The sequence below is a fragment of the Marmota monax genome, unplaced genomic scaffold, assembly GCF_021218885.2.
Source record: "Marmota monax isolate L192 unplaced genomic scaffold, Marmota_monax_Labrador192_F-V1.1 WCK01_AAM20220418_F8-fsc00007, whole genome shotgun sequence".
Classification (NCBI taxonomy): Eukaryota; Metazoa; Chordata; class Mammalia; order Rodentia; family Sciuridae; genus Marmota; species Marmota monax.
The window spans coordinates 25,076,047-25,097,739 of NW_026692781.1; positions in this window are offsets into that span (position 1 = coordinate 25,076,047).

A 21,693-nucleotide genomic window follows, 5' to 3' on the forward strand; every position below is an offset into this window, starting at 1 on the left:
ACTGAATGTGTTAACAACCACTACAAAAATTCAGAGAACTTCTAGTTTTGTAAATCTCATAATTCCTTCAAAATGTGAAATAAAATAACAATAGTTATACTGTATTTACAACAGATACATTTAAGACAAATTGTGACACAAAGTTGAAAGCAAAAGAACAAAAAATGTAGTAAAATTTATGAATGGAAATACTAATTTCAAAGTAAATATAATTCAATGTATCAAGTGTCATTTTATTGAAACCGAAATTTATTTGTCTGATAAATGTTAATTTAAATATTTTTAACAAATATCTGTAATTAACATTTGCACAACAAAATAGCAAACTCTACAGAATAAGTCTCTAGTGTTACTCATCCATTTTTTTCAACATGAGTTTTGCTTTAATTGTCTACAAAGTGAATTCAATTCCCGTTACTGTGTTAGTTCAGTTAATTTTTATGACTTGCAATCTAGTCATCTGTTTTATTGTTCTGGTACCCAATATGCTTTCTGCCCTACTGAGCCAGCAAATCCCTCCAGCCCCCATTTGTTTTTGCACTGATAGTTTTTTATTAATCCGTGATTTCATGGATTTCCACATATGTTGTCCTTTCTTTATCTATCCCTGGTTTATGTGCTGTATGCATTGGTATTAGAGTGTCCAAATTACATTCTCCCATTGTTTCTTCTTTTCATTATTTCTGTTCAGATTTTTCTCTGTCTAACATGATGTGGTGATAGAATGGAGCTTCAAGCATCAGGGCCCAAGCATGACTATCCCCAGATGTGGGAAGTGATAGAGGCCTATTCTCTTGTTGATCAATGTTCCATTTTCTCAATCTTTGGTCATGAAAAGATTTGGAGAATGGTCTGAAGATGATACTTCTTGTTCTAAATTCTGGTTAGATTTTTTTTATCTCTCCAAATAAAAATTATTTTATCTTTGTAATGTTCCCCAGAAACTACATCTTATCTGGAAAGTTATATGACACATTAACATCTTCGAGGCTCTGAGAGTTTCCAACATAAAACAAACAATCAATATAAAACCTCTTTAACTTTGATTAATCCAGAATTTCTCAGCCGTATTTTCCAGAATTCCCTTTCCATTAATTACACGTATTACTAATCTTAGAATTAGTGAAGATCACTTTGGAAAATTTTGAGTTGGAAAAATCCCTAGGGTAAAACGTGCATTGGTCTACTTAACACTTCTTTCTTCTTACCTGACCCATGTGTTTATTATTACAAAAGTTAATATGTGGGCCATTAAAATCTCATTGCATAGAAATTTCTACACAAAAGTATTTTTAAACAATATCTGACAGATGGCTGTGTATCTAGCTAGGAATGTTTTCCTGAGAAGCTACTCTATAATCTTCTACAACCACCTGTTCAAATATCCAGCTGTCCCTCCTAATCAAGAAGTATTTATTTAGATTTAACTAAAGAAGAAAATTAAATGTTCAAAAGTAAAAAAAAAAAAAATTACTACAATTCTTTGGCATATGAGACTTAGCAACCAGTCCATAGAAAAGAGGGAGGCATAAATTTTATCTAGGAGATTTGGAGTCTCTAGCTCAATTCAGAAAGTTCACTTTCTGACTAGGGGAGTATTACAATTGACACTTAAAAATAATGCAATACTTACATAGGTTTGTATTAAACTGTCCAAAAACCTGTAGTCCTTAGAGTGTAGAGAAAAGTTTTGGCCTAATTCACAGAGTGGTGATTGAATTCAAGAACCAGTAAAAATGGCTTGGGACAGTTTACTAGATCCTAAGATATTACTAATTTGACACAACAGTCAGTAGAATCTGTGGCATAAGTTGCTGAACCATTTCTCTGACCACAGGCCTGGGGAGTCTGTTGTGAAACAAATCTCAAGTCATTAGATGATGGGAAGCTATGCTTAGATGCTCAGTGGATTTCTCAGAGCTCTCTTTGCTCTTATTGATGACATCAGTGTTTTGTGGTTCCGGGGAAAGTTTATTTACTAACATTTAAAGAACAGAATTGCTGCTGTATAATCTCTTTGACTCAAAACCCTCAACCAGAATCTGTCTCTGGAAATTGCTTCTCATATGTTTGCCTTAATATTTATGCATTCTCATTTGAAAATAAATTTCTCAGAGGTCAAGCATCTTCTTGTAATTATAGGATTTTAGACCTCTATTTATGACCTTATAAAACATTATATATGTAGGGTTTAACATATACCCTCTTAATTATTTTGACTCCAGTTTATCTCAGTCAATTTAAACAATTTATTCTTTAGTCTCTGGAGATAAGATTAAGACTGCTCTTCAATTCAACAAACATTTGTACAAGCTTAATATAAGCTCCTTGTATTTTAACCTCTATTATTCCCCAAACAAGGATTGAATGTGTTATGCTTTTCTTAGATTTTTTTTCTTTAAAATAGAATATCCAGCCCATCTTTCCAGCAGTTATTTCCATTTTCCCCTAAAGTCACTTTGCCAAATTTTCTGCCAAAAAGACTTTTCATATTAATTTTAACAGCTTCATTCATTCTAGCCCATTTCTTTTTAGCACTTACAAATTTTGTTAGTCTGCGTTTATTGTCCATCTTAATATTTATAACCTATAACTTTACTGAGCAGGAAACACATATGTCAGCATCTCATGGCTTTGTATCCATTGACTCGTCATGAGTGTCCCCTATATACTATGTTTATAATGAGCACTATATGACACATTTCTGAGGATATGTGAACATTTCTTTGCCACTTTTGCATTTTTCTGTTTTACTTACTATAGTGAGAGCTGATGAAAACCTGAGAGAATAAATTCTGAAATGTACCTCACACTCATGAACCATCACTCATGAAATAAGAGATATTCCCAACCCCAAATAAATACCCTCTAATTCAGGAGTTTACAAGAGTACATTGAGCTGGGTGCAGTGGCACACGCCTGTAATCTCAGCAATGGAGGATGCTGAGGCAAGAGGATACCAAGTTCGAGAGTAGCCTTAGCAACATAGCGAGGCTGTAAGCAACTTAGCGAGATCCTGTTTCAAAATTAAAAAATAAAATAAAATAAAATAAAACAAAAAGGCTGGGAGTGTAGCTCAGTAGTAAAGTGTCCCTGGGTCCAATCCACAGTGCTGCCAAGAAAAAAAAAAGTCCATCGAGACTCCAATAAATATTTACAATATAGCTTGCTGTGTCCCCTTCCTGTTTCTTGAAGCCAAGAAGCAGAAGTAATCTATAGTATCAAGAGTTTCAAGGGTGAAAGAAAACCTAATCAAGGACTTGGATTCTGAACTGAATGATAAATCTAGAAGGGAATTTAGATTGTTTAATATTTCTTTCCCCGGATTGGATGTCTAGCTCTGGACTAAGAACTACTGTCCCTTCATCACCTACACTGCTGAATTGGTTTTATTCACCCAATTGGAGACAAAGCAATAGGGAAGTGCCCAATGCTGAGCACAGAGAATGGTCACTTGTCATTAACTATGAAGTAAGTCTCAGACCAGAGTCATATGCATACTAACATCTAACATATTAAGCCCACTTGGAATGACCAGGACTGTCAATCTCCTTGGTATTAACCAGGGTTAGGTTGACTAAAGAAACCAGGGAGAGAGATTAGGAGTTTTGCTCTTGGTACTGCCTCTCTACTTAGAAGATGGCCCATGAAAAGACGTGAAAGCAGAAATAGTGGTTCTGCTAACAAAGTGCTAAGGGAACATCCAAAGGGTATTCAAGGATATTCCAATCAGACTGTCCATTAAGTCATGGCCAGTGTGGGATAGGATTTGCTGTGCTTATGGACAATCAAGGAAAAGTATACAGCAAAATAAAATTCAGAGAAAATATAAGAAATGTACTATATATCATACAAAAGCAGAGCATCTCAGAAGGTTGACTCTTGAAAACAGTTGAAAATACCACTCTTAAATAGACTACACTTACAAAGATATTAATGAAAACATAAGCTAAATGAAACAGCAATTGATAAAACAACATAACGCTTTAAAAAATGTTTTGGCAGGATAGTGAGAATAAATAGATGAATAAAGATACTAACCAAGTTTCAACTATTTATGTGCAGCAACATACAGAATGGGCAAGGGAAAAAAAAGAACAAAACAAGGAAGTAACAATAGCAAAGTGATGTGGATCACAACCTCAGGAATGATTACTTGGGAAACAGAAAGAAACTATAGAAGGTTGTTAAGTCAACTGACGAAAAACAAAACAAAATCTAGATATGGGAGGGGATGAAGGGCAGGTTATAATGAGCCACTTTGACGTATGCCCAAAAATCCAAACAAAAGAATTAAACAGAACTTCGAAAACATAATAAGAATGTAGAAAGGGGAAGAAAAAAGAGAAAAAAATTATAAAGCATTTTTATGTAGTGAATGATACATTAGTTGTAAGAAAATCTCTACTATTGGAAAGCTCAATTCCTAACTACTTTCTGGTAAAGGTTTTGAATTTTAAGACAAAAGTATTACTTTCTGTGAGCATTCAAGTGTTTGCAACAATTCAATACAAAAAAACATTTGAAAAACACAAATACAGGTTTGTGTCAGTGAATGGAGAGTTTAACACACACACACACAGAGAGAGTTTTGAAGGAAATAAGGTGCTCTGAGAATTGTCTCCATGACCAAGGTCAAGGTATATGTAAAACCAGTAACAATGTGCCCTTAATTAGGGAAGATCCCAGGACTTTCCTCTAGCAGTTCCAGCGGTGGCATTCACACTGTCCTGTGGAGCTGTGCCTTTCACAATCTGTTCAAAACACAGCAAAACAAAAATAGCAAGATAGATAGGAAACATCATCCATGGCGTTACCTAATCCCAAGTCATTGCTCTTGACTCTCATATCCCTGCCTGTGTCTCCCAGAGGAGACCCATCTCTCATATAGATGAGAGTTGTGGGTTTTTCAGGCCATTCTGCTTTTTGTTTGTCTTTAGGACATGGGGACCATTTGCAGTCTCCTCCCACCTAGCACTGGAAACCACACTGGGAGTGCCTTTGTAATGTGTGACATCACTAAACCTAACTCAAGCTTTTAGAAAACAAGAAATATTTTTAGGACAGAGAAGGAAGACGTAGCATAACATGGATATGTAAAGGGAGAACAAGAACAAGAAAACAGAGAAAAACAGAACTTGTATTTCAGAACTATTTTTTTAAAAAACAATAAAAGAGGAAAACTAGTCATTGCATCCATTAAGAAACATAAAGAAAACACATATAATTACAAATAAAAAATATCAAAAACAGAAAGAGGCACAGTATGCAGTACCATTGTAACTGAGAAGTTTTTATAACACTCTACCACCAGAAATTAAAGTCTGGATAAGTTGAATCATTTTCTAAAAAAATGTAAATTTCTAAATTTGACCAAAAAATCCCCAAAGTATTGAACAAAAGTGAAATTATTTTGATACTCATTATTGATCAGTTCACAAGCAAAAATTTAAAGTTTTCTAGTTTTAGAGAATTTTAGATATTTGAAAAAGTGGTTTTGCTGTTGTTTACACAATTTTAGAACATAACAATGATCCATTTGCTTTAGAAATGCTGTATGAATTGATATCAAAATAGTATAAAATGGTATAAAAACATGTAATTATAAACAAAACACTTAATAACAATCTCCTGCAATATGGCAACATCAACTGCACTTGATCCCACCTGAGAATTCTATGGTGCCTTAGTATTAGTGAATATAATTTACTATATTATTAGGTTCAATGAGAAAGCTGCATGCTTCATGTTCAAATATTAATATACTTAACACTTTCAAAGAAAATCTACAACAATAGAATATATTAACAGTATCAAAGGAATACAATAAAGTAGCTGATTATTAACAAATACTTATAACTCTGTCCTTTATAGTTTAATCAAAATCAGATACTTATATGTATTTTATAAAGCTTAATAGCTACACACAATCTGTTTACAAACAAAATAAGAAAAACAACATGCAAGTAATATTACGTACATTCATTACTTATTTAATATCTATCTCCAGATCTCTGTGGAATGTAAAGTTTTTCAGTTTTAAGTATACTTTTTGAATTCTTAGTAGGAAAATAAGGACTTTGCTTTTTTATTGCTCCTTTTTCTCTGATATATTCCCACTCTTTCCATCCTACATCCTCATAACAATGTTTTATGGTAAATTTGGTTAGAATAGAATCCAGTATCTTGATTAATACTACTTGGATTAATTAAGTGCCATTACCAGCTGAGTCATGTACTATATCATTGTTACTTTCCTTTTCCTATGAAATCACAGGTCACAAAGGTTTTTCATGGTAATAGACAAAACCTAGAAATCATAAATTAAATGTTTGACTGATTTGGCTAACAGGAATTAAAAATGCATGATATAATATATATATATATATATATATATATATATATATATATATATATATATTGCAAGGACATACTAGGAAATGTTTTGATATTTTCAAAGTCTTTTGAAAGAATTCATTTCTTAATACCCTGTGATTTTCACATCAATAACAATAAATAAATTCTTCAGTAAAATAAATGGACTAATAAAATCAAAACAACAAGAAAAAGAAAACCCCACACAATGTGAACAATACACAAGAATACACATTAACTAAACTAGTAACTAAAAAGAATTAAGCAAAATGCCCATGACGTGTCATCTTTTCCTCATCAAATTGATACAAATTAAAAAATAAAAGTAGGGCTGGGGTTGTGGCTCCGTGGTACATTGCTCGCTTAGCACGTGCGAGACGCTGGGCTCCATCTTCAGCACCACATAAAAATAAATAAACAAAATAAAAGTATTGTGTCCAACTACAACTAAAAAACATTATTAAAAAATAAATAAAAATAAAAGAAGTGATGTCAGTTGATGAGCAAGGTGGTTGTAGACTTGCACTATGTCACAGGTTGTTTCTGCAGAGGTTACCCAGAAAAATATGTGAGTTCAAAGGAATCACTTTGGGAGGTGGTTCCAGGATTGGCAGGAAAAGCTTTAGGTAAGAAGACAAGGTATCTGATTATCAGTGGGAGAAAATGAAGCTTATCTCTGCCAAGAATGTTCTGGAAGACAGTATATATTTTATCTCAAAGTTTTCTCATCTAAGGGAGCCAGAAGCTAGAGTAGTTATCCTCCCATTTCCATAATTGGCAGAGAACCATTCCCAGGAGGGTCATTTCTTTGACAATTCCAGCTCCTCTGTGTATGTGGGCCTTAAAGGAAGTCCTCACAAGAAGAGTCACAGATGTTTGCAGTTGAAAGTCATTAATAAGTACTAGACTAGTGGCTGTCAAGAAGTGTGGGCAGAATTCCAAAAGGATTTCATAACAGTCATGTAGTATAAGTGACTTAGAAACTGATATGATATAATTTTTCTATGTGTCATCTATTTATCTATCTACCAATTTACCTACCTAGCTACCTGCCTCTATTTACATGTTTTCACTATTTGGGAATTACAAAAATTAGTTAAATTTATGTTTGTATTAGTTATATCTTTAGGCTCATTACACATTATTTTCTGTTTATATTTAAGTATTCACTTGTTTATTCATTAATCCTTTGTCACAGAATATGCTTCCGAAAGTTGGATCATTTTACTAGGATAATGTGAGACTGATTTGTTTAATCAATATATTTTCTAATCCCATATACATATCTGGGATGGAGCCCTGTATATCTGGGATGATGCCCTGGAGATACATACATACATACATATACATACATATGTATACATACATATATATACACACACATATACATATATACACACACATATACGTGTATGTATGTATACACATATGTGTGTGTGTGTGTGTATTTTTTTTCTGTTTTTCTAGATTTTGGAATTATTTCCCAGTTGTTAACTTTTTATGTAGGCTGAAGCGTCAAGCTTTTCTATTCCTTGTTTAGCCCAAAGCAAATCCAAAATTATTTTTTAGCATAGCAATTTTATTTCTTAAGATTTTGGCCTTGACTCATTCTTATACACAAATTGTTTTGTTTTTTGAAAACAAATTGATAGTTTAAAATGCAAATAATTTATATAATGTGTTAAACAAAATATTTTACTCTTCTAATGTAGGCAAATGAGAATTGAAACTTGCAATTTCTAGTATTTTGGCTTTAGATATTTGCTTATAAGATAACTGCTGTATGTTTGTATTGTTGCATTATTTTCTTGCTGTTTATGGTACATTGCATTTAAATTTGCTTTTGCCCTTTCTCTGTTTTTCATCAAAGGAATAGATTTTTTTTTTTTTTGGACTCGTTGTAGACTGACCTAGTTCCCTGTTGAAGTTTCAGGCTTCAATAGAGTTTGTTTTCAGTTTAGCTAAGTTGACTTCTTGTGATATTTATTATTTCTTTTATTCCTTAGCCTAGCTTTTTCTTGCATCTATATTCTCAAAGAACATCTTGCTCTCCTTGTTTGTCTTGCAGACTCTTCTTTCTTGGACACAGTCCTCATATTTTCCTAAGCTTCTAATGGTTGGCATAATTGAAATTCACTGTCTTAGTGTCTCTAGTTCCCTGACTTTTTCTTATAATCACAAATTTATTAATCTGTAATCCTGTTAATGAAGTTGATTTCCTTTGCTTTTAATTGGCATAAACCCTGACAAAGCAACACAAAAGAGCAATATCCAAAAAGGAAACCTGGGAAAATAAGACCAAAAATCCCCATTCCACTTTTACTTCTCTCCTTCCCAGTTTTTTTCTAAACTAAGACATTCAGATTATTTAGGTATTATTTCTTGTTTTATATCTTGTTTCTCCAGTAGGCATGTAAATTAATACATTTTCTTAAAACTTGTATTTCTTACAACATTGCAATTTAAGGTGTGTTCTCAGACTTTTCCATTCTGCATCCCCAGGAAATTTAGTAATGCAGAACCCAGGGCTCCATCCCAGATATACAGAATTGAATTTTGTATTAAGAAAACTATTCATGTGATTTGCATGCACATTATAGATTGAGAAGCACTGACATGTAAAGTGTATTGCAGTGAAATAAGAACTGGGAAAACTTACAATTTTAGTTAACTGTGAATTGATGACAGGATAGTGCACGTTGCAAAATTATAATAAAACCTCATATTTTCATTACAAGTTAATTTTGAAACTTTTGGTAGTCACATGTGAAGTTTGATGTCATACAGTCAAAACATTAATTTCTCAGCACAATTTTTTTTTCGGGGAGGGAATAAATCCAGTGATGCTTAATCACTGAGACACATCCCAGTCCTTATATTTTTTATTTGAGACAGGATCTCATTTGGTTGCTCAGAGACTTGCTATTTTGCTGAGATTGGCTTTGAACTTGCCATCCTCTTGTGTTAGCATTCTGAGCTGCTGGTATTATAGACACATGCCACTGCACCTAGATTCAACTTTTTTAAAAAAAAAAAATACTGGAAATTAAAAAAATAAAGGCCTGTGTATGACAGGCAAATGTTCCACTACTGAGTCACACACCTAGCCCTGTTTGCAATCACTTTAGTGAGTATTTTGATACCAAATGCAGACTCAATTTTGAGGGATGTTATTTACAAAATATAATATTTTGGGGATACCCTATTTTCCTTAAATATTTTCTTCATAGCTTTGTAAGATTTATGTTCTTTATTATGTCTGAATTGAAAAGTTGGAGCGTGGGATGTCATCATACATAGTTTTAGATTCTTCTTTCTGAATCAATTCACTTAATTTGAAAAATTAAATCTAGTCTATAGCTTTTATAGGTTATTTTACTGATTATTATGACATAATTGTAGAACAAAAATTTTGAAAACATTTTCATTGTCTGATCTCTGTTTCTGTCTTGTTTCATTATTAATATTTTACAAATAATTGTTGAATGTATCATAAGATTTTATCCTTTAAGTATTTACTATGGATATTCTCATAGTCCAATTTGTTTTATAGCTATTTTAACATAATTATTAACTGTCTTGTACATGAAATTGTAAGTCAACAATTTCACTGCATTTTACTCTTGCAGCAACAATGATTAATTTTTAAGAATTATTATATTTTAATGAAAATTTTTAGATAATTGTAGATTCACATGAAATTATAAGAAATAATAGGGCAATGTTGTAAGTCCTCTAACTCACTTCCTTTAATAGTAATATTTTGCCAAATTATCTTATAATATCATAATCAGGCTATTGATATTTAGGCAATCCACTATTCTTATTCAGCTCCTCCCAGTTTTTCTTTGACACATTTGAGTGTGTGTGTATGCACATTTAAATTTTTACAATTCATAATATATGTAGGTTCCCGTACCAACCATCACTGTCAAAATGCTGCAGAGTTGTTATTAAACATACATATTCTTTTTCTGGTTAAACATCATTTGAGACATTATTTAGTGTTTTAATTATTCCTCCTTACATTTTTCCCTACATAGATAGATAATGCTCCTCACTAACTTAGTTACATGTTGGTTCTGAAAGCAAAGATACTTCTATCTATCTATCTATCTATCTATCTATATATATATCTATCTATCTATTCAGAGCTGGGAATTGAGTGCAGAGGTGCTTTATCACTGAGTTATATCCCCAGCCTTTTTATTTTTTTTTTGACACAAGGTCTCATAAAGTTGCTTATGACCTCCCTCAATTGCTGAGAATGGCCTTGAACTTGCAATTCTCCTGCCTCAGCCTTCCAAGTTCCTAGGATTACAGGTGTGTACCACCATAACTGGCTGCAACTTTTATATGCTGTTTTACATGCATGACTTTGATTTGCTAAAAATCTAAATTCTTAGGAGAGCTTAGTTTTGTCCAAATGGAAGAGGAAAAGGGGAAAAAAAAAATCTGGGTAGAGACCATATCAGTGAAGGGACAGAAGGGGTGGTAAATGAGGTATGCTTCTTCTCCAGATTGAAATAGATCCTCCAAACCTGGAGGAGATAGGTAGGCAGATCTGGGTGTCCCTGAGAAACACATTAAGATCTGCTTTCTGGTGGTATCATCAAGAATTTGGGAAACCGTGATATAGAAGTTCTCCCTGGTTCTTCTAAGTGAGCAGAGTTCCAGATTGATTATAGTTCACTTGACAGAATTTCTTTCACTCACACAGCATAGCATCCCCAAACTTGATCATCACTGGAGCAGAAATAAGGGTCATTTCACTGACATGTAGAACTGGCCCACTAATGCAGTATAAGATATTGATCTGTGGAAAAATCTAAATACACACACACATACACACAAATAAATGATGAGAGAATCTCTGGAATTAGAAATTTATACATTTTTTTTTCAAGCCTGGAAGAACAAAGCAGAGAGAAAAGTAATATTTTGTTTGAATTTAAATGTGTGGTTGGAGTGTCATTCCTACTCATAGGGGATATTGAGACAAAAAAGATTTCTGCATCCTGGGTAAAGGTTTTTAAAAGGGACATTCAAAGTTTTTAAGAGGGACATTCTCTTTTTATTGAAGAGCTTTTGTAGTAAATCATAGCCGCAAGAAAGAGTCAAGAGAGAGGAGGAGCTAAGCTTGGCTAAATAGGCGGAACAAGGAAGTGGACTGTCTAACTAGCAAATAGTAATGTGTGTGATGTAAATATTTCCTCTCCCTCAGGAAATCTTTAAAGCTAAACCCACAAATCCTGAAGTGGTCAGTGTGATAAGATTTAAATATAAAACAGCAGTGATATTTGCATAGATTTTAGTGTGTTAGAGGCCCATCATGAAAATAGTGGGGCACCTGACATCTGGCTTACAAACTGATTATTACCATACCTAATCTTCAGATTTGCCATGATTTCAGTATTTAGATATATAATTAGAAGCCAAATTCATATTTATTTTGGAAAAAGAAAAAAAAAAGAATAGAAAGCTACAGTAAGCTTTCTCTTTTTAAAATCAGAATAAAAACATATTTTTATGTAGACATATAAACACACATTTATACCATTTATATTTTAAACACACCCACACATATACTCACACACACATTTTTTAAAGGTAAATTTCCATTATATTTGTTCTGATTTCATTTTCAGAGATATTGACTTCATGCAGAAGGCTAAATGCTATAGCAGTTTTAAGATGGAGTAAGATAATAAAAGTAGCTATATATTTTGGTAGTCACTGCTAGAATGATCTATGGAGTCTCGTATCACTGAGCACCTACTGGGCCCTTTGATTGTGTGCAATGAAATAAAAAAATCAGTTTTTCTTTTTGGTAGTAAATTTATAGGAGACCAAGTATTGGTATCACTTTCATAGTATTATCATTTGTGTTGTATAGAAGTTTAAAAATCCCCAACAGTATATTGAGAATTCTGTCTGAAATAAAAGAAAAAGAACGTGTACATTTCTTATGCTACAGTATAGTTGGTTACTATTGGTCTTATGATTTTCTTTTCCATTTATCACCTGGAGAATTTCACATTTCTAGTATGCCAGTGAGTGAATCTTAGAGGAGAGAGAGGTTGGTCATTTTGAAGCCAAAATCTGCAGAGACTATAATATTTATTAACACTGATAGAGTGGCCAAATGGTCTTGACAAACTCCTTCAGAGTCCTTGGGTTTTATTTTTTCTAGGAACACCTGTGTGCTGAGAGCTTTGTGCAGTGCTAAGCTAGGAGTTCTTTAATGAAACCAGGCTTTATGTGGGGACGCCCACTTCACAGACAAAAGCTTCATATCATAGTCATGTGATGGAAGGACAATGAGTGAAAAGAATTCTGGATTTGATTTGGGACAACGATTTTTTTCACTGTGCCCCTTGAAAGACTCTTCCATTGTATAACTCTCTAGATGGCCATTTTGTAACCATCAAATTTGAGTCAGAGGAAAATCTTGTATGAACCCTAATTTTACAAAATGGAATTTTTTTTTTCTAATTAGGAATTGAAGTATTGTCAAGAAACTAAATTGATGGGGATATCAACAATAGAGGATTTTAGAGAAACCATTAGAAGAAAAGGTCAATTTCACTTTCTTTTTTAAAAATTATTTTATTAATATACATTAATCATATAAATTAATTAGGCTTAGTTTAATATTTCTATCTATGTATACTGATCAAATCTAACCACCCTTTACCACTCCCCAACTTTTCCAGTAAGTGGTAATCCCTTTTCTACTTTCAGGTAGACATGGTTTAGCTTTCACAGGAGAGAGAGAACTTGTGGTGCTTGTCATTTTTTGTCTGGTTTATTTCACTTAGTATAATGTCTTTGGGGTCCATCCATTTGGCGGAAAATGACAGAATGTTATTCTTTTTATGTATACATCACATTTCCTTTATACTTTCATCTGTATCACACCCAGGCTGATTCAATATCTTAACCACTATAAATAGTATGACAGTAAACATGGGCTTGCAGATATTTCTTTAACATACTGATTCATTTCCTTTGGCTATAACCAGAAATGGGATAGTGGTATCATATGTGGGATCTATTTTTAGTTTTTTGAGGAACCCCCATACTGTTTTCCTTAATGGCTGCACTAATTTATACTCCCAGTCATATAGCAAAATAGTTTCATTTTCTCTACATCCTCACTAGCATTTGTTATTTTTGTTTCTTTGCTTGTTTTTAATAATAACCACTCTAATTGGGCTGAGATGTTATCAAAATGTGGTTTTAATTTGCATTTATTTGATGGCTAATGACATTGAGCCTTTTTTCACACATTTGTTGGCCATTTGTATTTCTCCTTTTGAGAAGTGTCTATTCAGTTCATTAATCTATTTTTAAATTGAATTCCTTACTTTTGGTTGTTGTTTGAATTCATTATATATTGTGGATATTAGCTGTCTGTCAGATGAAGAACTGGCAATTGTTTTCTCTCAGTCTGTAGGCTATCTATTCACTCTGTTGATTATTTCCTTTTCTGAGCAGAAAATTTTTAGTTCAATGTAATCTGATTTGTCAATTTTTACTTTTGTTACTTGTGCTTTTGATGTTCCAATCCAGAAAATCATTGCTTTTCTCAATATCTTGAAATGTTTCCAATATGTTTTCTTCTAATAGCTTCAGAGCTTCAGGTCTTGCACTTAGGTCTTTGATCCATTTTGAAATGATTTTTGTACATGGTGAGAGATAATAGATCAAGTTTCAATTTTCTACATCTGAGTATTCAGTTCTCCCAGCGCCATTTGTTAAAGTGGCTGTCCTTTCTCCAGTGTATGTATTTGGTGCATTTATCAGTTGGCTATAGTATGTGGGTTTATTTCTGTTTTGTTCCATTGTTCTATATATCTGTTTTTACACAAATGCAATGCTGTTTTGGTTACTACGGTTCTGCAGTATGCCTTGAAAACAGGTATTGATATGCCTCTAGCTTTGTTCTTTTTGCTCAATATTGCTTTGGCTATTTAGGGTCTTTTGTGCTTCCATATGAATTGCAGGATTGTTTTGTCTAAATGCAAAGATGTTCCAACATACATGAATCAGTAAATAAAATACACCAGAATGAAGGATAAAAAATATAGTCATATCATGTAGAAAAAGCATATGATAAAGTTCAACATCTCACAGATTCATACGTCAACATAATAAAATTGCTCTATATGACAAACCTATATTCAACATCATACCAAAAGAGTAAAAGCTGAAACATTTTCTTTAAGCTCATGGACAGGAAAAAGGTGTATACTCTCCTTTCTCCTACTTCACTAAAGTACTAGAAGAATTAGAGCAATTGGGCAAAAAAAAAAAGGTTTACAAATAGGAAGGAAGGAAGACAAATTATTCCTCTTTGCAGGTGATATAATTTTATATATACATATAAAAACACCAGAAAACTCCAACAAAAAGTTACTAAAACTGCTAAACTCCATTATTTAGCAGGATTCAAAATCAACATACAAAAATCAGTAGCTTTTCTATGTACCAATAACAAATTTGCCAAGAAAGAAATCATGAAAGCAATCCCACTTGCAATAGCTACAACAAAATATCTTGAAATAAATTTAATCAATTAAGTAAAGGACCTCTACAATGTAAACAACAAACACTGAATAAAATGTCAATAATACTCAAAATGACATACAGATTCAATGCAACACTCATTATGATGCAAAAAGTTGCATTTTATATGAAGATTAAAAATTACACAAAACTTACAACAGAAAGTAAAACATACACTACCCAATTAGGTCCTCTAGTAAAGCTACATGGTTGAATGTACCTGTATTTTTTTGAGTTTCTACTGAATATACTGAACTGAGAACTTGACCTTAAATAATTACAATCTGGTCAGGAAAATGAAATATTTATGGACAAAAGAAGATAGATAATGATTCATTCATAAAATTACTACCTAAAAGTAATGATAAATAAGGGATTGTGAGACATTGGAGGGGGAAGAGTGTGTTTGAACATAAGTCTAGCCCTTGACCAGCGCTGACTTCATGAAAAAAAGGTTTGAATCCTGAGAAAACACTAGGGAGTTTTAAATTAAAGAGACAAGACTCTAATTACCTTTAACACCAGCTCCAGGACGGGGCTTCTCCTAGTTCCAGCCTCCAGTTACCTAATGCGGTAGCGAGGTTTACTGAAGAGGCTAGCAAAGAGAGAGAGAGAACACGCCAGGGCATGGACTTTTATTGGGGAACAAAAAATTCTGGGGAAAATCCCATCCAATGAAGGTTAAGGGGGGCAGCATCCTAAGGTCAGGGGCCACGATTGGGTCTTCAGGGCAGTGGCCAGACACGCCTCTGCAAGGACAAGCCCTTGGACCTGGAGAAGGGTGGGGAAAGCTCTGACACAGCTGTGTCTAAGCTCCTCTCATCCAGCCAGGGAGGTAACTCAAATCACGTGCAAGGATGGCCTCCCACATATAAGTGTCTTTCTTTTTGCTGGGAACAAAACACAGAAGAGCCTACTGTATTGCAAAGTAAGTGGTCTTTAAGGGAAAGCAAAAATTAAAAAAGCAATTGTTTACCATAGAAAACAGACTTACAGCATATTTGAATGTGCTTGAAAATGGGAAATAGTACTGAAGAAAATGTTACTTAAGAAAGATTAATTTTAAGACATAGTAGAAAATATAAACCTCTTATAATAGACCATGACAAATGAGTGGTAGAAAATATTTTCTTAATTATCATTATTTGTAAATAAAAGAGAACTCCTACACAGGGTTTCTGACATCTAGAAGAAAAGAAGTGTGTATATCAGGTCCTTGCATTAGAAGACCATCTTATTTATGTCTCAAGCATATATGTACCTTCATCAGATGTTGAGGTTTCATTAATTTTTATTTTTATTTTTATTTTTTTGTGAGACACATAACTACCCAAATTGAATCAGGAAGACATAGAAAATTAAACAGATCAATTTCTAGGAATGAAATTTAAGACACTATCAAAAGCCAACCAACAAAGAAAAGCACAGGACCAGGTGGATTCTCAGCCCAGTTCTACCATACCTTCAAAGAAGAATTAACACCAATCCACCTCAAATTATTCCATGAAATAAAAAAGGAGAGGAACCTTACAAACTTATTCTATGAAGCTAGTATTACCTGGATACCAAAACCAGACAAACACCCATCAAGGAAAGAAAACTTCAGACCAATACGCCTGAAGAACATAAATGCAAAAATTCTTAATAAAATCCTGTCAAATCACATATAAAAACATATTAAAGAGATAGTGCACCATGATCTAGTGGAATTAATTCCATGGATGCAAGGTTGTTTCAACCTAAGGAAATCAATAAACATATTTCATCATGATTATTTCAATAGAGGCAGAAAAAGTATTTGACAAAATACAGAATACATTCATGTTCAAAACACTAGAAAAACAGGGAGCAGGAACATACTTCAACATTGTAAAAGCTATACATATAAAACCCAAGGTCAACGTCATTCTAAATGAAGAAAATTTGAAAGAATTCACTTTAAATACTGGAACAAGACAGGTATGCCCTTTTTCACCACTATTTTTTAACACAGTTTCTGAAACACTTGTCAGAGCAATTAGGCAAAGGAAAGATATTAAAGACATACAAATAGAAAAAGAAGAGCTCAGACTATCTCTGTGTGCTTGCTGCCTTCTCAAAACAACTTGCTCATGCCCACTATTCCTTTTATAAATTCCTTGTACATTTTGTATGTGTGTGTGTTTTAAGGTTCTTTCCATACCCTTAATATTTTGGATCCCTCTTGTTGTAAAAAAAAAAAAAATTCAAAATTCACCGATTACAGAAATATTTTTGCCTGTTTACATTATTATGCCATAATTTTATTATTTTATTACCACATTTCATATAGAGTTAACTTACATATTTACATTTAGGAATAAATGTAATTATTTCTGATTTATGGTAAAATGGATTTAATGGTTTATATATTCAGCAAATTAAAATTAAAATTAAATAAAACTAAGAAAATAAATACTAAAGACACAAAATAATATCAATGTTATGTCCTAAATTCTTGGCTATAGATTGTACAAATAATAAGCAAGAAGAAACTATATCAGTTATTAGAATTAATTTTGACAAGAATTTCTTTTGGAATATTAGTACTGAGACCCGATGGACATTCAGGTATGAATTTCGCATGCAGAATACATGCATATGCTTTTTATATTCATTATGTAGATGCTACATAAGGATATATAAAAATACATATCTTTAGGAATGCTTTAAAGTGATTTTCTACAAATTATTAATAAATAACATTATTACTCATGCCAATTATGCATTTGCTTAATCTTAGATCATATGGGTATTTTTATTTGTAAAAGTATTTAAATATCTTAAATTTTGAAATATTATGTTTTTCCAAGGAATTAATAATAAAATACTATTTTTGTTTCAAAAAATTAAAAATAAGACTTTGACATTAAAGTGCCAAAATCTGAGTCCAAAAGAACTCCAAACTGAAGACACACACACACACACACACACAAAGCCCAACTCTTAATAAACGTTTTTCAAGATCAGTTCTAATGGTTTCCCTTTTGCAAATATTCTTTCTTTACCTCTGGCTAATTTACCAGGTCTGAATTAGAACTAATGATTTGATACATTGGCCCAGTGAAAAGTCAGTTCTGAAAAGAAGAGTGCTAACAGTCCAGGGGAGAACAATGAATTCATTGGGCAGTGTTTCTGGCAGCCTTCTCGTTTCCTGTGGGCTTCTAGGCCTCTCACGGGCTGTGATGCTGTGATGTTGAAAGCCAACAACTGCTGCTTTATTAGAAATCAAAGCTAGAGAAGTATCCTAAATATGTGTGTGTATACACACACATACACACACACATATATATGTATGTGTGTATATATATATATATATATATATATATATATATATATATATATATATATATATCAGGCACATGCATGCACTCTCTCACTTCAATATCTTTAAGAATAAATCAGGAAGAAAACCCTCTAGACTATGAAATGAGCCATTATGCTTGTACCTAAACACAACTGAGTGTCTAAAAAATTGTCTAGGGGCCCTTAAGAATCTCTGGATTTAGATTCTCATTTCAATCAGACCGATGAATCAACTTTCAACACCTACAAAGATTCAGTTCTTACTTTTGTCAGAAATACAATATTCTTAATATTCAGAAACATATAAAATGTTCATTTACTAATAGATGTGTTAAGATAGTCTCAATGTCAAAGTGTGACTTGCCCAGATTCACATTAATCCTTAATGACAGAAGCAAACAGCTAGAAATGAGACTTGGTATCTTTCTCCCTTATCTGGGAATGTCATCCAACATTAAAATTCTAGACCAATAGTTGGAGAATATTTCTATTTTAACTCATTCATTCACGCTTAATTTGTTGATTGATTCATTCATTACTTTCCCTCCTGTGGCCTGGTAAATTCAGTCTCTCCTAGGATCTACAAAGCACAGTTGACAGCTGTCTGCTACAGCTGTGGTCTTAGCCTCTGAGCTGTCCTCGCTCTCTCAGCTCGAACCATACTGGCTTCCTCTGTTGAGAAAACACTGAATATGACCCATCTCTAAATATTCTTCAACTCCTTGTTATTTCTGTCTAGAATACCTCCCAAATAAGAGCATGCCTTGCTTCCTCACTTTTATAATATATATCTCACCTAAGGACCATCCAATCAGAGGAGTGTCCATGCTACCTTATAAAAATGACAATCCATTTTATGGTATTGGTCCATTTTGTATTCCACTTGCCATACTTTACTTTTCTTCATAGTTCTTATCTTAAAGTGTTGTGTATTTATTGGTTTGTTATCATCATTCCCAAGAAAATACAAGTCCTATAAGATCAAGCACTTCTTCATTTTCCCAGTGCTTGCTCTCAGTGCCTAAAACCAGTGATGACATACACAGGTTTGTATCAAGGATTTGTTGGATAATAAATCAAGTATTCATTCATTAAATTAAGCCATACTGAATACTGTGTGTCAGGACTTAGGTTATAAAGTAATGGGAAATGAAGCAGATATGATCCTACCACCAAGTAAGGTTAAGGTGTGGGATACTGAATAAGTTAAAACACATAAGAAAACAAAGAACAATGAAGCTGAAGAACTGGTAGCCATGGGAAAAAGATCCCAATCGAAGAAGAGGTTTCTGCAGATATGACATTTAAGTTCATATCTGGATAAAATGAAAAAATATATATATAAAGGCTGAGGAAAAGAATGTCCAATGCAGAGAGAAAAAGAACTTAAAATATTAGAATGGTGAACTGAAGGCCGATATCTTCGTACTCTTGGCAGTCAGCCAAGGGGAAGAAAAGTAGGCAGATAGGAAGTCTGGAAACCATAAGAGATATCTGAGTTGATATAGATCTGAGAATTATTAGTGTAAAATTGGATTATAAATCTCTGGTAATGGACGAGGACTGCTATGTAGAGATTACAGAGTCTAGACCAAGCCTGAGGAAGTGCAGCATTCAGTAATTAGAACAAAAGTGCGAAACAAAGGAGAATCCTGCACAACAGGCAGAGAAGTGGTGAGACACCCAGGGCACCGGATATTATGGACCACAAGGAGAAAAAGGATCTTCGAAGAGAATGCATGGCTGTTTGGAATGACTGAGAGGTTCCCAGAGAAAGATGTGGGTTTGGCAATAGATAGGACAACACAAAAGTTATAGCTGTTCTTCCCCAGAGTTCAGTTTTTTGCAGTGTCCTGAAGAAGGAAGACAGATGTCTATGAGAGAAGGAAAGTGAAGAAGCAAAGACTTTGTTTGTACAAAGAAATGTGTTCCAAGCATTGGGCTCTGAAGAAAAGCTGGAAAATTAGTAAGAGATGCAGAAGCAGACACATGATAAAGGAGACTTCTATGTTAGGAGGCAGTTAATAGAGTTTGCTTGTTTATCAAAAAGAAGAACCCTACTCATGGGGAGAGATTGCTTTATTAGAAAATTTGTGAGCATCTAAAATCTTTCCTTGGAAGGAATTCATGAGATTCATTAAACCCATTCGGAATTCATGGATCCAAGTTTAAGAGCAGCTGCCCCTAAGATGCACTTATTTAACTTAAAAGAAAAGATGAGCTTTCACATATAATTTTAAAATATGAAATTAGTATCTTCATTTAGTTGCCTCTACTACATACTCACTTAAAATAATTCTGTTTTCTCTTCATTGTTAACATTCCCTTTCTTATTGTGATTTAATTACTTTGTTGGGAATCAGTGTAAAATGGTGAAAAACTCATTTCATTAACTGGGAAATAAAATACCTACCACATAGTATTATTTGAAATAATATGACCTTTACCAGTTTTGAACTCTGGAGGAAAAATAAGGTGCAACCTATATAGATGATCAAGTAATTTCTACTATTTCTTTCTAGTTCTGTAGTTCTGAGATATCTATAAAGCAGGGATATGAAGTTTAAAGATGTTCTTTTTATTGATAGAAGAGTAACTCCACGTGCACAGTTCAGGGTCATGATCATTTTTAAGTGATTTTTTTTTTTTTGGCACTGATGGCTGAATTGATCCTAAATTGAAAGTGTATATGACCAATTTGTCACCTTTGACCTGAGCAGTTCTGCTTCTATGCTAAGTGTAACAAAAAAACCTGAGTATATTAACACTTTTGTTGTTTCCTCTTCAATACAAGCCCAAGACTACCCCTAGCTCCAGAATCCAATAGTTATGGAAATAAGTACAATGAAAGACAATATTTTGCCTTTATTATAATTAAAGAAATAAAACTATGATTTTATAATAAATGTTTTCAAAACGAAGATAGAGAAGATTTTAATGTCAGTGTCAATAATGACAAAGTTATTCATTTTAAAAGCAAATATTCTTATATGTGATTCAATCAAATGATTGTGGAGAAAGTCTAAATGAAGGATTTTATTTTACTCTTTTAGTTTAAGATTTTTCCTGTATCACTCAGCTGAGAGTACCATACATGCTTGTATATCACCATGGATTCTTCTCTGGAGGAACTAAGACAGAATGTTATTTTAATGGAACTGGAAACCAAAGTAATGTACATGTGTGCCAGGATTCTGTGGGTGATGACTTCAGAGAATGCAAGGTGGCAGGAGGCAAGATTGGAGACCAAGAGACCTTTGGATGAAGTGCTCTGACTTGGGTTTTTAATCCCCTATCACTTTCACATGGACATGAGATTTTGGTAGGAATCAAGGCTTGGCCAGGTTTTATTAAGTCTTTCATCCATCAAATATGCTATTGTGCTTCTCTCAGTGACTGAAACCTGATAAGAATCCTTACCAT